Source organism: Hibiscus syriacus, unplaced genomic scaffold, assembly GCF_006381635.1.
Source record: "Hibiscus syriacus cultivar Baekdansim isolate YM2019G1 unplaced genomic scaffold, ASM638163v2 tig00110331_pilon, whole genome shotgun sequence".
In the NCBI taxonomy this organism is placed as follows: domain Eukaryota; kingdom Viridiplantae; phylum Streptophyta; class Magnoliopsida; order Malvales; family Malvaceae; genus Hibiscus; species Hibiscus syriacus.
The window spans coordinates 295,402-316,600 of record NW_024062687.1 but is presented as its reverse complement, the minus strand read 5'-3'; the positions used below and the strand labels follow the sequence as shown (position 1 = coordinate 316,600).

Sequence of the window (21,199 nt, the reverse complement as noted above, 5' to 3'; positions counted from 1 at the left end):
ATTGACAAGATACATATGATGAAAACTCTGCTCAAATTAAAAAAACAAGACTTCTAAGAATAACATCATTCTTTTTTATCATTGAAATCACTTAAAATAAAATTAAGAAACAACTATAAATAAAATTAATTAGAGAAATAAAATCATTGTTACAATGAAGATCGGAGTTGTCATCTTTTATTGACGACATTACAGAAGTAATCACACCCTATTGACGGATTCTTTTTCATTTTTGGATTAAAATGGAAAGAATAAAAACTAGGAGATTAAAATATAAATTTTCAAAAATGACCAACACCAATCATCTATTGAAATGTATGAATTTGAAACTTGCGTGTTTGCAGGGGAATGACTGCTGAAATTGGTGGAAAAAACTTACTCAACGGGAGAGTAACTGAGAACTATTAGGTGGGGCTATTGGTCTTATAGATGGAAGGAAAACCATTGGAGCCGATTGAGAACAACCTTATCAAGCTTAACTCAGAACTATTTGATCATCAAGCTTCATAAAATGGGGTCGGGATCCAGGATTCTTTTTTGTAAAAAATAAAATTAGTAATAATGCAATTTCAAGTCTCTCTTAAAAAAATCAGGATTAACATAAAATTAAATGTGGGTCCTAGTGGGATCTACATAGGAATTTATAGATTGTCTATCAAGGGTGACAGTGATATAATTCGATCTTGACCTTACAAGCTCAAATTCCTAAATCTCAACCACTTGTACCAACACTCGTCGGCAACAAGGTTTGTTTTTACACCAATACAACGTATCAGCTTTAATAAAACATATGGTAAATTATATAGCATGTGACTAAATTATTAGTAAAATTATAAATAAGTTATTTAATTAAAAAAATACATGCAAATTAATTAATCGATTGTCACAAACTATATCATTGAAATAATAAATGTAATACAACTGGTTATTAAAAAACTATAGCACAACTCTTTAATGTGGAATATTTTATTTAATAAAAATATTTGATTTTAAATAACTATAATTAAGTCACTTAATTAATTGATTGTAATAATTATTTCATTTGTAATTGCGTCGATCGTGATTTATGGTGATCGGTGAACTCCTTATTTCATCATAAGTTTCACCCTGATCTCACTAATTAATTCAATGAATTAGATTCTTGAGAATCTCTCTTGAAAGCCATGAAATCATCCTTAAACTTTTAGACTTCTTGAATGAAGATGTAGAATTCCATCTTGAGATATGTTCTTGGCCTCACAAATGAAAATCTCCAGAATTTGGGTGAGTTACACCACAACTCACCCAATTATTAGTAAAATGGAATTCATTTGACAAATGAAACTCTAAATGAGTTTTTTATTCAATCAATCGGGTGACTCATTTTGACATTTTGAAATTAGATGACCTATTTGTAGTCTTACTAATAATTGGGTGAGTTGTGTAATTTACCCATAAGAAAATTATTAAAAATTGTTTCCTAACGACACCTTTGTTTCGCAATGACAAACAATTGAGTGACTTGATTGTAACATTTTGAATATAAATGACTCATATGTAATCCTGCTAGTAATTGAGTAGCTTGTAGTATAATTTACTCTGTATTTGAAAGATATTTCAAACTTTAAAAGTAAATGAAATTATATCTCTCAAATACAAGTTATAAAATAGATATGAAAAATAGAAATCTGATTTGTCCACTTGATAAGATATTATGTGTGGCAGAAAAATCTTGTTGAATAGCATACTTCAATCCTCTTTTCCATCTTTTCCATATTTTCCGGGTTTGGGTAATAAAAAGTGTGTACAGGTGGAACTTATGGTGAAGATGAGAAGGGTGCATTGGGATACGATGAAGGTGATGATAGAGGTGCTCAGAAACAAGTGGTTGGGGTCCACGTATAAGACAGTGATTGAGAATGGGTTGACGGTGGTGGTGAAGAGGATGTCTGATGTAAAAGAAAGATTCAATTAGTATAATATTGAAATTTTGAGGGTTCATTTTTTTTGAATTAGGACCGAAATGAAATAAAATATAAAATTTGAGAGTTAATTTATCATTATATCAATTTTATTAGTTATCACAGGATGGCGGTTGTGGAGGGTCAATGAGTCTTATTTCAACTTGAGAGTGTCCCACAAGCAATTTTTGGGAGTAGGGAGTGGAGGTGTAGAAGCTGTTTCGAATACGCCCATCGATTTAGAGACGTTTCCAAGCATCACATGATGACAGTTGTGGAGGGTCCGAGTCGAGTTTGGTTCCAAGCATCGAATGGTTTGTTCCTACAGGTACGATCGGAGACACTGGTGAATGCAGAATATACAGGGTCCAGTTGGGACGATGGCGATCCATCTGTGTTCAAAATGACAATTGTAAACACCTTACAAGGTGATTTTCAAATCACAAATGGTTATGGTCCTGATAAAGCCCCTGAAGTCATACAGGTAATTAAGGCTCTTTTTACAAGTTAAAGCCAGGGTGTACTCGAATTGACTCTTGATGAAATGCATAATTTTTCAGGATCATTGGAATACTTACATCACGGAAGAAGATTTCAACTTCATATCAGCAAATGGACTAAGCGCCGTGAGGATACCTGTAGGGTGGTGGATAGCACAGGATCCGACTCCGCCACCGCCTTTGTTGGAGGCTCTTCAAAAGCAATAGACAATGCTTTCACATGGGCGGAGTAAGAAAATATCTTCTAGGGTGGACACAAAACAAGACTTAATTAAAAGCTGCAAAGAATCTTATGTTCGGAATTAATTCAGGAAATACGGGATAAAGGTGATTCTCGATTTGCATGCAATCAAGGCCTCGTAGAACGGTAACAATCACAGCGGGTCGAGAGACGATTTTCAAGAATGGGGAGATTCGAACATCGACGAGACTGGCAGTCATAGAGTTCCTTGCAGCAAAGTTGAACTCTAAACCACTTTATGTCATTCTTTTGCCTAGCCTAGACAATTTTTTTGATAGGAATGAAGATTTATTAAAATCAAAAGTCGAAGAACAAGTTATGAGCCTCGTTAAAAACCTCCCTAGTCTAATCGGAGGAAAAGAGTGCAACATAAGAGAACAATACAAACACACAGCCCAATACCGAAAGACATACATACAAAGATCACCAACACCTAGTACAGGCAACTCAAGATCAGAAAACACAACCGACACAAATAAGCACAAACTACAACCATCTATATAACAACAACAATCCCAACCAAAATAACCGAAACAATCCCAACCAAAATAACCGAAACCTAACTAAAAACAATAAGCAACCTAACAAAAATTCCTACAACTAGATTGATAACTTCACCCACTAAGAGCTATGAGTGTAATTATGTGGGCACCATTTGCACTAAGTGGGGAGATTTCTAGGTTACGTCAAATAAAAGACCTATGCTTTGGTTCTAAATCATAGAACGGTGGAACCAGACTTGGGCAGGCGAGAACTCCAACACTATAAAAGACAAAACGCCCACACATCGATAGCCCTGATTGATAGACCAGCAGCAAACACCACCTGCAAAACGATCTCATTACCCTTCAAAGCTACGCATGACTCCCCCACATCGCCCTCATGCGCCCCACTAACCTCCTCCAAGAGATTATTAAAGCCAACACTCTAGCGCATTGGAAATGGATCCCCACTACACAATGTTTAGGATTACAAAAATCCAAATCCCCATCACTTAATAAATCCCGCACATTCCTTCTAAAACAGCCCAAAATTCCACCTCATCACACACATGCACTCCACTACCTACCTCCAAAGCACTAAAAATCCACTCCTTAGTCAAAGAGAGACCGACTGTATCCCATAACGCAATATATGTGACTCTTCAAACAATTTACCTTCAAAAACAACGCGGAACTCCACCTCCGTTCCCACTACCGCCCCATTCCCTACCTCCAAAACAATAATAAATCATCTCCTCTGACATGTAAAGACGCGAACACCTTCCCCATACCCAAAATAATAAATCAGAGCTCATGAACAAACCAAGAAATCCTTGATAACAACACTCAACCTTATAAAAATAACCCACCAAAAAATGCCTCAGAAGCCAAGAAATCGAACTCTTTAAAACACCAAGAATCGACCAAACTAAAGTCATAAACTTCTACCAACACCTAATAAAAAAACACTGTAAACGGCTACACACTTTAGAAAACTACAGTCGCGAGTATCATCCCCATACTAAAGAAACAGAACTCATGAACATACCCAAAAATCCTTGATAACAGCACTCTAACTTTGGAAAACTAGAACCCACCAAAACCGCCTCAGAAGCCAATAAAACGAACTCATGAACATACCAAGAAAACTCTCACCTACGTTCCCAACAAAAAAAACCAAAATAAAACCTAAAACTCACACCAACCCCTATTAAAAAAATCACTGAATACGACATACACACAATAGGAAACTAAAAATCTCCCAACACCAGAACCCCCACTACAAGTCGAAACATATCCACAAAAAAACCCTTTATCTAAACTACTCCAGGACCTCCAGAAAACCACGACAGGGACCTCAACTATCAAATGTAAAAGAACTTACCGCCTACCCTACACCTCCCTCACTACCCTCAACCCAATTTTAACGACACTAACTTCTCAAGAACCTTCCTTTCAGGTTCAACAAACGTAATACCGAGCATCTTCGCTACTGACAGAGTTTCCTCCGCTTCAACATACGCATCATCCCACTTTCTCTTTATATCTGAATCTGAAATAGCTCTACCTGCTAATTCAGTAGATTCAAGATCAGACTTCTTCAACTTGGAACTCTTCAACGCTCGATCTCTTCGACTCCTCTCAGCTTTCGATAAGACTGAGTCCTGGATATCCAACATAGAACCAAACTTCTGCATCTTCTTTTTATTCCTAATGGACATTTCTGGCACACATGACACATCTTCTAAGACTCCTCCAAAACTGTCTTTTTCAGAAAACTTCGATTTACTTACGTCGCCTAATTCCAAGGAGTTACCAGAACCCAAAACTAAACCTTTACTCCTCCCCCTGAAGCCACCAGATCATCTTTATGAGATTTCAATAAAAATTCATTCTTTAATCCCATCCTTAAAGGAGGCTCAATCTCTGGAGAAACTACAACAGAAGCGTTCGCCAAAACTCCATCCTCCAACTTTGAAATCTCGTCTATAAGAGGACTGTCCATATTTGACTCTACAACCAAAGTCTCAACCCCATCAATATCCAAACATTTCACCCCCACGTGATTGCATTGATCTGAAATTTAAAAGCAAACATTCTGTCCACCATCCTCGACACCACACTCAACCTCAGTCGATTTCCCTAAACTAACCTTATTACGGTAACAGAGGCTATCCCAGAGCACGCGACATCAAAAGGGATGCCATCAGGAGACCCTTTCTTGCCATCAGAACTACCAGACTCAGAAGCCACCAACATATCATCTTTACTCGGAGAAACACCTGTATTAGTAGCCCCGACCACAACCCTATCATTCTCAGCCTCAATCTCTATTTTCGTCAGGATTTCAGATTTAGACAAATTGCCTAAAGAATGATCCAGCATCCTAACTTCAAGAACATGAACATCAAACTTTTTATTCTCCACCACTACATCAACAACTTCATCAATCCGAGCTTCCGAAGAAGTAGTAATCAACATATTAACTTTCTCATAATCTAGATGATGGCTAACATTATCTCCAAATGCCTCAAATCTCCCCCACAAACCAACTAATCTTTTCAAAGTGACTGCATTCCAGCAATGCAAAGGTAAACCCTCTATCTCTAGCCAAACAACTCTCTCCTTCTGGCAAAAAGACTCTGTCCAAAGCATTACATCCACAAAAATCTCTTTCAAGTAAGACCACTGAAGGTCTTCAAGCATGATAAAAAGATCTTCATCCTCTATAGAGAGCAGAAAAGAGTTACCACGAAGTCTTTGAACTTTGATTTCCCCTAAACCTCAGTTATGTAATCTGTCAATAATACACCCAACACTACAAACACCAACTATAACACCGACCAAACATCTCTTTAACTTTCTTACTTCGCCCTCATCCACATGCCCCTTAACTTCCTTTCCGTAAGCACACGCTAGGCTATCCTCCTTCGTTTGAGAAATACTAGTTGCGACAAGGTTTGCAGATTTACCTTTCCATGACAACTTACACTGCGCACATATATCCTTCGGAGCCTTCAAAGAATACTTAGCAAAACTCACTGAGATGCGACTATCGTACACCACAAGACCATTCAAACATTCCTTAACTCTATCGGCTTCTACCATATTGCCAACTTTGACAAAACTAAACCTAGAGCCTGCTCGACTCCTCTTCGACGGAAGATACACACTCAGAACCTCACCATAACGACCCACAATCTGCCATAACCCTTTCTAGTGAATAGAGTTTGGTAAGTTATCCACAAACAAAGAAACATCATCTGACAGAAAACTTGAACCTCCCTCCATAGCTCAGAGAAATATAATTGGTCTTACCTCTAATATCTCACATCCACTCAGAACCCCCTAGTAAATTTTCTTTGAGGTAGAAACTGGTTTTCGATTTGAATGATAGGATTAGGAAGCCAAAAAGTTCATAATTGCTCTTCGAATATTGATTGAATTAGGGTTTAGTTCGGTTTGTTCACGTAATCACTCTTAAAAGGTGACCTCATCTTCTGTAACCTCTCATACTGTGATATTTTTCGTATCGAAAAACTGCTCGTGCAAGTCTTTATCTTTGAGAAAACCCTAGCCTAGACAATTTGAATGTTGAATATAATTCCTTGACATATATGGTGGAAGACCAGGTTTGGTTGCAATTGCATTGATGAATGAGCCTTTGGCACCGAGTGTAACCATATACACACAAAGTATTACAAAGCCGGATACGATGCCGTCAGGAAGTACACAACAAATGCGTATGTGATCCTATCGGCTCGATTGGGAAACACCGATCCAAGGGAGCTTTACTCATTGGCCAGTAGCATGAATCGAGTCGCCATCGATGTGCTTTACTACAACCTGTTTTCAAATTCTTTTAAAAGCATGACTGTGCAACAGAACATTGTTAGGATTTTTGAAAACTCGAATTGACAACCGGGACGATTTTCAAAGAGAGGTCGGAACGGTTTTGTGTTTAGGGAGTAAGGAGATTGAAAGATAGAGAATTGCACATCGATTTATAGTGGTTCAACTTTCTCAACCAAAGTCTACGTCCACTACCTTAGCTTCTCACCAAGGATTTTCCAACAAATTCACTAATTTGTTCTTTCTTTTAAGGATAAAGAGTAACCTTACAAACTCCCTAGTTTTTCTGGGCTAAACTAGAACCTTTCCTTAGCTTTTATACGAGATAATCTAGAACCTTTCCCCTTTAAAAAAGGATAAAATAAGTAAACAAGAAAACCTCTCAAAGGTAGGTGTTTACAAGAATTAAGCTCACAAGAACAAAATATTTACAAGAGAAAGATGAAATAAGAATGAAAAACTCTTCTCTTGTGTTTGATTACTTGGATGGTTGTTCTCTTGCTTCTTCAAGTGTCTTTAGCTTGTATTTATAGCTTGGAATGTGTTTGAAGTCGTATATAGCCGTTGGGGATGTTTTGGAGCCGTTTGGAGATGAGAATCCATTAATAAAATAGCTTGGAGCGTGGAGGAATCGGTTCCCTAAGTGTAAAATTCAAATATTTCGACCGTTGATCAGGGGGGAATCGGTACCCCCTTGGGGGGGAATCGGTTCCCTCTGGACAATCTGGAATTTTTTGGCTTGAAACGGTTCGAAATACTCTATAAAATTGTTTTTGAAATTATTTTAATATTAAAACTTAATTTTACACTTGAGTAAGGATTAAAAATGACATTTGAAAGATTTGGAGTAATATTTTGATATTCGAATAATTATATCGAATATACTCGGAAAATCTTTTGGAAAATCTTAAAATTCATTTAACTTAATTTGTTATATCGAAATATCAAAATGTTTTCAACAATCTCCCCCTTTTTTATATAACAAAATATTTGAGTAATTTTAAGATTTTGAAATCAAGTTTGAAATTATTCCCCCTTACTTTAACACTTTAACACTTTAACACTTCTCCCCCTTTTTGTTAAATCAAAAAGACTCTAATCTTTGAATTTCAAAATAACTTTAGAGAGTAAGTAGTAAATTTTACATTTTAAAAATCATTAGAAAAAAATCAGAGCTCCCCCTTAATAAATGCATTCCAAATAAAATTATGCTTTTAGGATCTTGACACTTAAACAAAATTGAATTTCAACAAAGAATAACAAACATGTTAGTAGCACATGAAATTCAATATATCCAAGACTAAAATACTTTATGCAATACCAAATGTTGAAATTTGAGTGCATATGCATAAAGTTTTTCAAAAATGTTATGAATTTGAAAATTTTTGATATCAATTGTTATAATGATATCATTTTCATATAAACCACATGCATAAACATTCAAATTTAGGTCAAAAATTTAAAATTTATAAAATCAAAGTATTTGAAAAGTTGATATCAATTGTTATAATTTTGACCAAAATTTTATTATGATGAGCTGAAAATTCTTAAAAATTAATATAACTTTAAAATGGTCATCATAATCATCTTTTCAACATACATAAGATTAAAACAATGATGCATAATCATTTAAAACCAAAACTCATGCATGCTTAAAATCAAATGAGCAACCAAATAACCAAAATTAAAAGCATTAAGCTTAGAGGTTACCCATTCCTTTTCATGTGTGGCTAGAGCATCTTGAATATCATCACTTTCATCACCATTGCTCCCACACACCTACAAGAGACATTTAAGTAGATTTTGGTATCCAAATTGCTTTGGATCCTTGGACGTTAGTTTCAATGCCCCTTGTTCCTTTCGGAACCCATACTTGCCTAATTTTAAAATGTTTCCCTTTCTTCAAATGACAAGTGTCGTAACTGTCTTTCGGGTGGACCCCAAATTTAGGCTTCGACTTAGATTAAACGAATTGGAGTCACCACCGATTATTTATTTTAAAACAAATGGGTTGATCGGATACCCTATTTCTTACCTGATCTGCGTCTTTCCAAAGATGTGTCGGATTCGGGAGTCGGTTACATTCAAGGAAAGGTTAGCACCTTTGAACTGCCCTTTCGGTACTACACAATTTCTAGTTGTCTTAAATTAAGAAAATTGTAATTTAAAATTAAAAGATAAAAATACGATCCCAATTACTTACCTTAGATAGTTTTAAAGGTGTGCTCTTAAGAAGGTCAAGAAACCATGTTAGATAAAAATGTAAGAAATAAATTAATTAATTAATTAAAATGAAGAAAAAACAAATTAAATAAAAGATAAGATAAATAAAGCAAAGATAAAATAGTAAGTAAAATAAATAAATAAAATATAAAAAAATAAAGAAAAAGAAGAAAAAAATATATAAATAAAATAATAAAAAAGTAAAAATAATATATATATATATAATAAATAAAAACATAAAAAATAGTAAATATATATATATATATATATATAAATTAATAACACAAATAATAAAAAATAACATATATATATATATGTAATCTAAAAAAAATAAAAATATATACTAAAGTAAAAAAGAAAATGCATAAAATGTAAAAAAATATTACATGAAAAAAATAAAAGAAAAATAACAAATCAATTAAATAAAATGATTAATAAGGGAAATGTGTGTATAAATAAAGTTAAATAAATAAAATAATAATAATTAAAACGTAAATGTAAGGGACTGAATCAAAGGAATAAAAAAATCGATAGGCAAATTTCGAAGCAAAAAAAAAATGATTTTGGGGGGAGAATTAAATATTTAAAAACATGAACACACCTTGGGGGTAGATCTAGGTTCGAAACTTCGAAACTCTACCCTTTTTTGGTCATCGGCACAACCCACGTTTTGGGTTATTCGAACCAAATCTCAAGAAAAATAACAAGCACATACGAGAAATGAACGAATCAAGGTAAAAAAATGCTACCTTTTATTTCTTTTTCGAATCGTTTACAATAGCTTTGCCTTCGTATTTTTTCATGTTTTCCTCTGTATTTTGTATGTAAATCGTGTGTTACAATAGTGAGTTACAATGGCTATTTATAATGCTTATGGATCCTATTTTTAGAAGTTTGAATCATAGTAGAACTCTATCCTATTTTTAGGAGTTTGAATCCTAGTAAAATTCTATCCTATTTTTAGGAGTTTGAATCCTAGTAAAACTCTAACGCTATGTTTGTTTTCTGAATCCCACTAAATAGGGTTGTTAAGAGTGTTGTACCTGGACGAAAAGGTGTGTTGACAGCTGCCTTTCTTTGCCTATAGTCGTGTAACAGGGATAGAGCAAAGATTAAAAGACACTTTTCGTTCGGTGGATTTGAAAATTGACTCTGATGTTTTAATAACTCCCTGTCAAATTGAGTTGCAGATGACTCCTCCGTCATGAAGTCGAGTTCATGATATGGAATTGAAGTCGTAGTTCAGAATTTGAATCGGCACGTGGCTTCTCGTTACCCTTCGGTCTTCTTCTTGGATCGGAATCGAACTCAGAAATCTTCGTTGACAGATAGCTTTTCTTGACTTAAGCTATGTTATTTGAAAATGGTTGCTTGTCACTAAGGCACGGCTAACCCAGGTTTTCTTCTCGACTTGAAAACTTCGACTGCAACCGGAAAGTAGTGTGATTGATTTGTCATCGAGCTGAATGGAATCGAACTCGGCAATTTTGTTGGCAGATAGCCCTTCTTTCCTTGAGATATGCTGTAAATTTGATTTACCTCTGAGTTGAATGTAATCGAACTCGAAGGTATTTGATGACTGATAACCCTTATTGCATTGAGTTATGCTACAAATGATGTGCCTTGGAGCTGAGCGTAGTCGAACTCGAAGGTCTTTATTGACAGATAACCCTTCTAGCCTTGAGTTATGCTGCAAATGATGTGCCCTTGAAGCTGAGTGTATTTGAACTCGAAGGCTTTGTGTTTCAAGAGAAACATTTTCAAAGTTTTTTTTTCAAGAGAAACAATTTCGAGGGTTTTTTTGTGTTTCAAGAGAAACTGTCTCAAGAGGGACAAAATTTGTTTCAAAAGAAACTGTCTCAAGAGAGACAAAACTTAATTCTAAAAGAAACTGTCTCAAGGGAGATGAAATTTATTTCATGGAAAATATATTCAAAGATTTTGTTTCAAGGGAAACTGTCCCAAGAGAGACAAAATTTGTTTCAAGGGAAACTGTCTCAAGAGAGACAAGATTTTGTTTCAAGGGAAACTGTCTCAAGAGAGACAAAACTTGGAAACTATCTTAAGAGAGACAAAACTTGGAAATTGTCTCAAGAAAGACAATGGTGAGCACGATTCCCTTCATCATAAAGTTGAAACCGTGGATGGCCACTTTGTTGTGAAGTTGAGCCTTGGAATTGGATATCCTTCGTCGTGAAGTTGAAATCCAGTATGCTGTTTCGAGGCCAATATCATTCGCTGTGAAGTTGAAATTGACTTCGAAACTGGAAAGTTTGTTAACAGACACTCCTTCTCTGAGTTGGATATCCTCCACCGTGAAGTTGAAATCCAATATGAAGATGGATGTTGCTTGTGTGTATGATTCCCTTCGTTGTGAAGTTGAAACCGTGGGTGGCCCCTTCGCCGTGAAGTTGAGCCAGAAATTGGATATCCTTCGTCGTGAAGTTGAAATCCAAGTAAGTTGTATTGTTCCGAGTCTAATATCCTCCGCCGTGAAGTTGAAATCGCGAATGACCCCTTCGTTGTGAAGTTGAGCCTTGACTTGGATATCCTTCGTCGTGAAGTTGAAATCCAAGTATTGTATGTTGCGGGTGGACACGATTCCCTTCGCCGTGAAGTTGAAACCGTGGATGACCCCTTTATTGTGAAGTTTGGCTTCGAGCTAAATATCCTTTGCCGTGAAGTTGAAATCTACTATCGAGCAAATTGTGTCGCTTTGAGTCCAATATCCTTCGCTGTGAAGTTAAAATTGACTCTGAATGAAATTGAAAAGTTTTTTGTCGACAGACAGTTGCCCCTTCGCTGTGAAGTTGAGCATCCACCATCAATTTCTGAATGTGCTTTGAATCGAGTATCTTTCGTCTTGAAGTTGAAACTTGACTCTAAAGCTGCAAAGATTATGTATATGAAAAAATGATGCTCTAAAATGCATGCATAATGAATTAGTTCTTGTTTTATTCATCGGACAGAATCTCATTTTTTGTCTGTTGGTTCCTGCACGTGGAGGAAAAACCTTCGGAAGATCTGATAATTCACATCAGGATATTGAATTCCCAAAGATACCCTAATATTCGATGTTGAATCTAAAAAAATACCCCAATATTTGATGTTAAATCTAAAAAAATGCCCCAACATCTGATGTTGAATCTTCAAAGATGCCCTTATTGTTCCTCATTTCTTGCTTCAACATTGATTCTAAGCATGAGCTTTGTGTTTGAGAGCCACATGTCATTTACCAAGATCCACTCTAGAGAGATTGTCTTGTTTTGAAAAAAAAAATTTTCTTTCTCTTTTATTTTCAAAGTTCTGAAAATATCAAAAAAGAGTTTCGACAAATGTTTAATCAAAAGTTGTGAAAATATTACCCCTTTCACGGTTTTACAATTTAGACAAATCATAAAACTAGAGTTCTTTGGATATCAAAGGATTAATTACATTGTTAATCATTAAATAAATTATAACTATTTGACACGTGCCAAGATCAAATCTATTTTTGGGAAATGGTTAAGTAAGGAAATGATAAAAAAGTATCAGGTTATTGTGTTTGGTCAAAGGTTTGGCATTTTTGTTTATTTGATGCTCAAAGGTTTGATGGGGTAGCTTGTATGCTCCTCTATTGGAAGTGTTATCTGATTCCCAGCTTTCATGGTCAATTTTGTATTCTAGCTACCTTTTCAGGTTTTCAACTCGAATCCTCATTTGGTTTCAAGACGTCATTCGTAATTTACGTCTTGAACCCCTCTTTGTTATTTTTCTCTATCATACATTAATTATACTATTTATTTACAAATAAAGATTAATCCTGATGGGAGGGATGAAATCTGAAGATAGTCTCTTCTGTTTAGAAATTCATGTATGATTAGAAGGGACTTTTAAGGCATGTAACGTAGGTCATGGTTCATGGTTATGAAAGAATGGGATAAAAGGCCCAAACAAGTGTTTAAAGGTGAATGAATCAAGGATCAATTCATTCTGATGTCTTCAATCATATCTTGCTCAATTTGAATATGCTCGTATGTGTCTCTCTCTTGATGCTCTATGATCTTCGAGTGGAGTGATTCAATGATTCAGAAATGATTGTACTTGATCAATCTCATTTGATGCTCTATGATCTTTGAGTGAAGTGGTTCAGTGATTCAAAAATGAATGTGCTTGATCAATCTCATAGTTTGAATCTCAATGCGTCGTTTGAATCGAGAGAATCTTTGCATATGCATCTTGTCTTTTTTTCTTCAATTTTCCTTTGTTTTTTTTTTGTTTTTTTCTCTTTTTGTTCTGATTGAATCTTCGCACTTGGCATTTGGTTCACCTTTCGGTATCTCATCTGAATCAATGTCTTCACTCATGCGAGCAGGTTTTCTCCACCTTGCCCCCCAGTGTGGAGGATGATCCTTGCTTAGGGTTGAATCAGAAAAAAATACTATAGGCTCAAAAGGGGACACAAGGGATATATATTTTCTCCTGTTTTGAAGGGGTAAAGAAAGAAAGTCGTTCATCATTTCATACATGGAAGCTTTCACAAAAGAGGTATCCCCAGGGGGATAGATTTTCAGGATTAATTTTATTCACATGAAAACAATGTAATTAATGCATGATAGAATTATTTCGAGTGAACTCTTCTTTCTGCTTCTTGCCCCTAACATGTCTCAATGTTCAGGCTCCTTGTGAGATGCCTCAAGTTGTGTCTTAGAAGAATGCTCATGTTCAAATGAACAACTCAATGCGTTGGGTTTTAATGGTATAAAAATGTCAATTTTGAGTCTAAAAAGACAATGGTGTGACTTTATTGACTCAAAGAAAGATATGGGTGTATCAAAAAGATAAATATATTGTTAAAAAATTTCAAAGGGAGGTAATGTCAAAATTTGGTCTTTTTGGTAATGACCATGAGTTATTTTGGGTAAAGAATCAAGGTATTTTATTTTGGGGTTTAAGACAGGATAAAAAGGTCTAATCTTGCCATATGTCAAAAATCTATAATTCTAAAGAATTAAAAGAATCCTTAATTCATTTATCTTGTGCTTCGGTGCCTTATAGTTCTTTGAGGAGTATCTGAAGCTTCCTATGTGGTAACTGCACACAGCTTCAACATCGTAGCCCTTAGGATATGGGGATTCTGCTCTCAGATCATCCTGGCAGGCTTTGTCCTACAATCAGCTGATCATGCTCCCACTGTATTGATTTCATTTTTTTTTAATTGTTAAAATCTCGCTTTTATGTAGTGTCACGTGATTAGGACCACTTCATCGAATCCTCTATGAAGAACTTTCATGTTTATGAAAATGTTTAAAACTGAAATATAGATGCAAAAATGCATGAAATGCTCGAGGCATTGATCCGAAAACATGTATGTTATTATAAATAATCCTTATTAGGGAAAAAATGTTTTATCTTTTAAAAGACAAAAATATCATGACAGCATCTGACATGTTGACTAGTCTTCTGCCTTCGTCTGTCACCAGTTGAATAACCTGTCAAACCGCTCCGGCTTCTCTGGATGAACCGTGCAAATGTTGAGTTGCTTTTTGTACTAGTCCAAGAAGTCTTGAATGACTGCATCTCTGGCATTTATCTTATGTTGAACATGTTCTCAACGAATACGTCATTGGAGCCCTCAATTGATAAAGAACTATGTGAAATTCATTTGTCTGTTTCTTGAATTCGTCAGCAATGGTCTCCAATTTCAGCTATCTTTTTGCCATTGTTGTATTTGAAGGGACCCTCAAGATCAATAATCTTCATCTTGCCCCTATAACCTCTGCTAGTCAATTCTTCCAAGATAGACTTTCATTGTGCTTGATGTTGACCCGGTTCATTCTGAGTCCTTTATAATGCAACAGAGTAATATACTCTTCAATTGTGGGCACCACGTCTTCTGGATTGAATGTGACAAATAGTCGCCTTGTAGACTATCCTATGCATTTTCATCTCTTGTATTACAACCCCTTTGTCCATTAATGCAAATTATTTATGTCTAACAAACATGTTTTTGGTGGATCAACACCTCTTTTGAATGATGCAAATGATGAAAATAAAATAAAAAAGAACAAAAATGAAAAGAGTTAGTGAGACAAAAATAATTAAATCAGTCATGAAAATAAAGGTCCTACCCCGCATGATATATACCCCACATGCTCATGATTCCTACTCGGACATGATCTCTATCCTGCAAGTTGGTTTTGAACAAGTCCTAACCGCATAAATTTCTAGTTCACATGCTTTGAATATGAAATAAAGCATGAAATAATATCAAAGTAACCTAGGGTTTGGAAATGAGGTTTTAGGATAGGCTCTAATTCCCTGTACTCTCGGTTTAGGTTCTAAAAAAAAGGTACCCGAGTTTTCCTTGCTGGTGCCCCCTTGGGCTTGTCAGGCCCTTAGTCCTAAGCCTATTAGAAGATTGTGTGGACTAAGTTAAACTGGAGAGGACACATTCCTTATGTCTGTGCGGTGAATAAATTCACACGAAGATATAAGGTATATGAATCCCGAAGGCTACTTAAGAGGCATGTGCGGTGAATAAATTCACACGAATGCATCGCTTTCACCTCCACTTAAATAGGGTTCAAAGCTCAGGTTTAGAGCCTTAAGTGAAAAACAAGTTTGGGAGGCTGAAATCATTAGAAAACGGTTAGTACAACTATTTACTTGAAAATATAATCAAAAGTAAGCAATAAGGATCGAAATGTTACCTTAATATTTAAACTTACCTTTTTCGTCAAAAAGACAACTGGAAACTACTTTAGCCTGACTCACCTACCTATCCCCAGTGGAGTCGCCAAGTTGTCGTAACCGTCTTTCGGGTGGACCCCGAATTTAGGCTTCGACTTGGATTAAACGAATTGGATTCGCCACCGATCATTTATGTTAAAACAAATGGGATGATCGGATACCCTATTTCTTACCTGATCTTCGTCTTTCCAAAGATGTGTCGAATTCGGGAGTCGGTTACAGTCAAGGAAGAGTTAGCACCCTTGAACTGCCTTTTCGGTACTACGCAATTTCCAGTTGTCTTAAATTAAGAAAATTGTAATTTAAAATTAAAAGGTAAAAATACGATCCCAATTACTTACCTTAGATAGTTTTAAAGGTGTGCCCTTAAGAAGGTCAAGAAACCATGTTAGATAAAAATGTAAGAAATAAATAAATTAATTAATTAAAATGAAGAAAAAAATAAATTAAATAAAAGATAAGATAAAGAAAGAAAAGATAAAATAGTAAGTAAAATAAATAAATAAAATATAAAAAATATATAAAAAGAAGAAAAAAATATATAAATAAAATAATAACAAATAAAAATAATATATATATATATATAAATAAAAACATAAAACAATAGTAAATATGTATATAAATTAATAAAACAAATAATAAAAATAACATATATATATATATATATGTAATCTAAAAAAAATAAAAATATATACTAAAGTAAAAAAGAAAATGCATAAAATGTAAAAAAATATTACATGAAAAAAAGAAAAGAAAAATAAAAAATCAATTAAATAAAATGAGTAATAAGGGAAATGTGCATATAAATAAAGTTAAATAAATAAAATAATAATAATTAAAACGTAAATGTAAGAGAGTGAATCAAAAGGAATAAAACAAATCGATAGGCAAATTTCGAAGCAAAAAAATGATTTTGGGGGGAGAATTAAATATTTAAAAACGTGAACACGTCTCGGGGGTAGATCTAGGTTCAAAACTTTGAAACTCAACCCCTTTTTGGTCATCGGCGCAACCCATGTTTTGGGTTATTCGAACCAAATCTCAAGAAAAATAACAAGCACATGCGAGAAATGAACGAATCAAGGTAAAAAATATGCTACCTTTTATTTCTTTTTTGAATCGTTTACAATAGCTTTATCTTCGTATTTTTTCGTGCTTTCCTCTGTATTTTGTATGTAAATCGTGTGTTACAATAGTGAGTTACAATGGCTATTTATAATGCTTATGGATCCTATTTTTAGGAGTTTGACTCATAGTAGAACTCTATCCTATTTTTAGAAGTTTGAATCCTATTAAAATTCTATCCTATTTTTAGGAGTTTGAATCCTAGTAAAACTCTAACGCTGTGTTTGTTTTCTGAATCCCACTAAATCAGGGTTATTGAGAGTGTTGTACCCGGACGAAAAGGTGTGTTGACAACAAGTATGTTCCAAATGATGATGATAGTGATAATGTGAGCATATTGTCATAATTGACCTAAATTAATTATTTAAAATGATTTCTTTTTCTTTTGTTAAGCATTCAAGCTTAACTTTTAAATCAAAATATTCTTTTTGAAAACTTTCAATTTTTATTTTTGAAAGCTCTAAATCCTTTTTCAAAATTTCATTTTGGCTTTCAAAATCTATTTTTGTTTTCAAAAGAAAATCGTTTTCTATTTTAAATTTTGAAATTATTTTCTTATATTTGGAGTTCATGGTCTCAAACTCCGAATATAACCTATTAAAAGCAGCATCTTGTAACTCATCAAACGTATATGAATTAAATTCAATTGAGTTAGAAGATACCTCGGGCTCTTCATAAGCCATTAGAGACACCACCTTTGTTGGTTCTTCTTTCTCGTTTCCATGGATTTCCTCAAGCTTATCCCAAAGCTCCTTGGCACTTGAACATAAAGAAACCCCTTCATAGATTTCATGACCAAATGCACAAAACAGCATGTGCATGGCCTTGGCATTAAGTTGAGCTTTCTTCCGTTCTTTGTCACTCCTCTTCTTCTCCTTCTTCTTTGGAGAAGAGTAGCCATTCTCGATTATCTCCCATGCATCAAGATCATTGGATTGGATGAATACCTTCATTAATTTCTTCCAATGACGATAGTTGACTCCATTAAAGTATGGAGGCTTGTCCGTTGGTAGGGTGTCTTCCATGTGAAACGAGCCGGAGGTGGAAGCCATTTTCTCGGTTGTGTCGGGAATTGGTAGAGCTTCTTCGAGGACCGTCTCAAGGTGGTTAAACCTTCTTAATGAGTTAGGCTCTGATGCCAATTGTTAGGATTTTTGGAAGCTCGAATCGACAACTGGAACGATTTGCAAAGAGGGGTCGAAACGGTTTTGTGTTTAGGGAGTAAGGAGATTGAAAGATAGAGAGAATTGCACAGTGATTTATAGTGGTTCGACATTCTCAACCAAAGTCTACGTCCACTACCTTAGCTCCTCACAAAGGATTTTCCAACAAATTCACTAATTTGTTCATTCTTTTGAGGATAAAGAGTAACCTTACAAACTCCCTAGTTTTATGGGCTAAACTAGAACCTTTCCCTAGCTTTCACATGGGATAATCTAAAATCTTTCCCCTTTACAAAAGGATAAAATAAGTAAACAAGAAAACCTCTCAAAGGTAGGTGTTTACAAGAATTAAGCTCAGAAGAACAAAATATTTACAAGAGAAATATGAAATAAGAATGAAAAACTCTTCTCTTGTGTTTGATTACTTGGATGGTTGTTGTCTTGCTTCTTCAAGTGTACTTAGCTTGTAGTTATATCTTGGAATGTGTTTGAAGTCGTATATAGCCGTTGGGGATGTTTTGGAGCCGTTTAGAGATAAGAATTCATTAATAAAATAGCTTGGAGCATGGGGGAATCGATACCCCCTCATAGGGAATCGGTTCCCTAAGTGTAAAATTCAAATATTTCGATCGTTGATCAGGGGGGAATCGGTTCCCTCCAAGCATTCTGTTTTTCTCGGAGCCAAACCATTCAGGGGGAATCGGTACCCCCTTGGGGGGGAATCGGTTCCCTCTGGACAATCTGGAATTTTTTTGGCTTGAAACGGTTCGAAATACTTTGTAAAATTGTTTTGAAATTATTTTAAGATTAAAACTTAATTTTACACTTGAGTAAGGATTAAAAATGACATTTGAAAGATTTGGAGTAATATTTTGATATTCGAATAATTATATCGAATATACTCAGAACATCTTTTGGAAAATCTTAAAATTCATTTAACTTAATTTGTTATATCGAAATATCAAAATGTTTTCAACAAACATCAACTTTATCAAAATTCAACGAGCTTCCGATCTCGGCTACTTGATCTCGGCTAACGGTCCCCTGGTCTTAGTTGGTAAATCTAAGTTCAATTTAGGTATGCAAATGGAATGTGATTGAATTTGAATGATGGTGAAAAAAATGGTTTTTCAGGGGAATGGACCGGAGAATTCGGTCGAGGCGATGCATCAATGGAAGATTACCAGAGATTTGTGAAAGCTGAGATGGATGTTTATGGTGCTGCAACTTTTGGTTGGGCGTGTTGGTCTTACAAATGCGAGGAAAACCATTGGAGCCTCAAGTAGACGATTGACAACAATTTCATACAGCTTCAGTGACAAGTGTTGAACTATCAGTTAGGTTATTTTGATTAGTTAGGGATTAGTTTGTTAGCATATTATTAAGGGCTATATAAGCCTATTGAATATTGAACTAAGAAACATGCTTTGTAACCTTTTCTATCAATTTAGTAAAATCATATTTCTCTTTTATTTGTATTTTTCACACTCTCTAACTACTGATTTCTCTTCCACTGTTGGTTACCGCCGTTCGGCAGCTTCCGACCATCGTGTTGGACCTGTAACACTTCATCATGGTATCATTCGCCAAAGATCCTAACGTCATCTTTCTTCCGCTGTTTCCATTCCGTTCTTTGATTGGGTTGCTCAATCACTTCGAAGTTTCCCATGTCGCCTCCTTCTCAGTCGGAGTACACTTTTCTGGGTTTCTATAGCAGCGAGAGAGGCAAAGAAGATCTAATACTGAATCAAAAGCAACATTAATGGCTAGACAAGCCTCATAACTCATCCGATCTTTTTCTTCCTAGATATCCCCGCTCAGTTCCCTCTCCTCCTCTTCCTATTCTTAATTTCTGACCCAATCCCCTTATGATGCAGCTGCTATCATGGAGGCTATGGAAACTGAACTGGATCTGGTTGTTTGTATCATGGAAGGAATTCCTCAACATGACATGATCCGTGTAAAGGATGCCTGAATCAGCAATAAAAAATCAGGTTAATTGGTCCAAACTGCCCTGGCATCATTAAACCTGGGGAATGTAAGACTGGGATTTCCTGCAAAGATTAGTGAAACAATGCATGAGCGAGGTCAAGTGTGATTTCTACTGTTGATATTGATTCATGGTTCTTCATATTTGGATTTTGATCATCTGAGTTCCAAGTTGGGTTACTGCTGGTAGATGTTGATAATTGTTCATCACTACTGTTAGTGTGTATTGTTGATGTGTGATGCTTCTCATATTACAGACGTATGGTGTATGTTGCATTTTGGTTTGGTTCTATGCTGGTGTTGTTGATTTATGGGCATTTCTACTACAGATTTGGGTTACTCAGCTAATCTCATCTTGTGTTTCTTTGTTACTTTTTTGCTTCTCTCACAAGGTGAATGTAACCCCCTCAGACCGATGCGGGTAACCCGATCCGACCTGGGATGTCACATTAGGGCCACCGGAGTGACCCATAGTAAAAATAGCGAAAAATTTAAAACTTTTTATCAGAACATGTAAACTCATAAACTCATTTATCAGTATTCAGAAATAAAACAGATTTTCAGACTCGTATATAAAACAAAATACAATTATATGCCCCCTAATCACATGTACCATACTCTACAAACAACGCCGGAAGAACTCCCTTACTGAAGTCGATAATTGCACTGGTACAATTCTTTTAACCTGCAAAGGTGAGTAACAGAGTGAGCTTTGGAAAACTCAGTAATAAAAAACTACCAGATGATACTGAAGAACGTGCAGGTACAGATAAACATATATTTCCTTATTGGTTCAAATATCTACAGATTTTTATATTGAATGAAGATCCTACTGATATTTTAGGTAGTAATAGACAATGAGCTTTTAGTTCAGAGAAATATTTCGAATGACTGAGTTCAGGAGGTCAGAATAGGTTATCTAGTGTGTTCTCGTAAAACCAGTAAAAAGATA

The 21,199-nt window shown here is 35.2% G+C and overlaps 1 pseudogene; it reads left to right on the top strand.

The window, feature by feature from the left end:
• The first annotated feature begins 1,066 nt into the window (after nucleotides 1–1,066).
• LOC120119129 lies at nucleotides 1,067–19,577 on the top strand (annotated as a pseudogene).
• The last annotated feature ends 1,622 nt before the right edge of the window (nucleotides 19,578–21,199 follow it).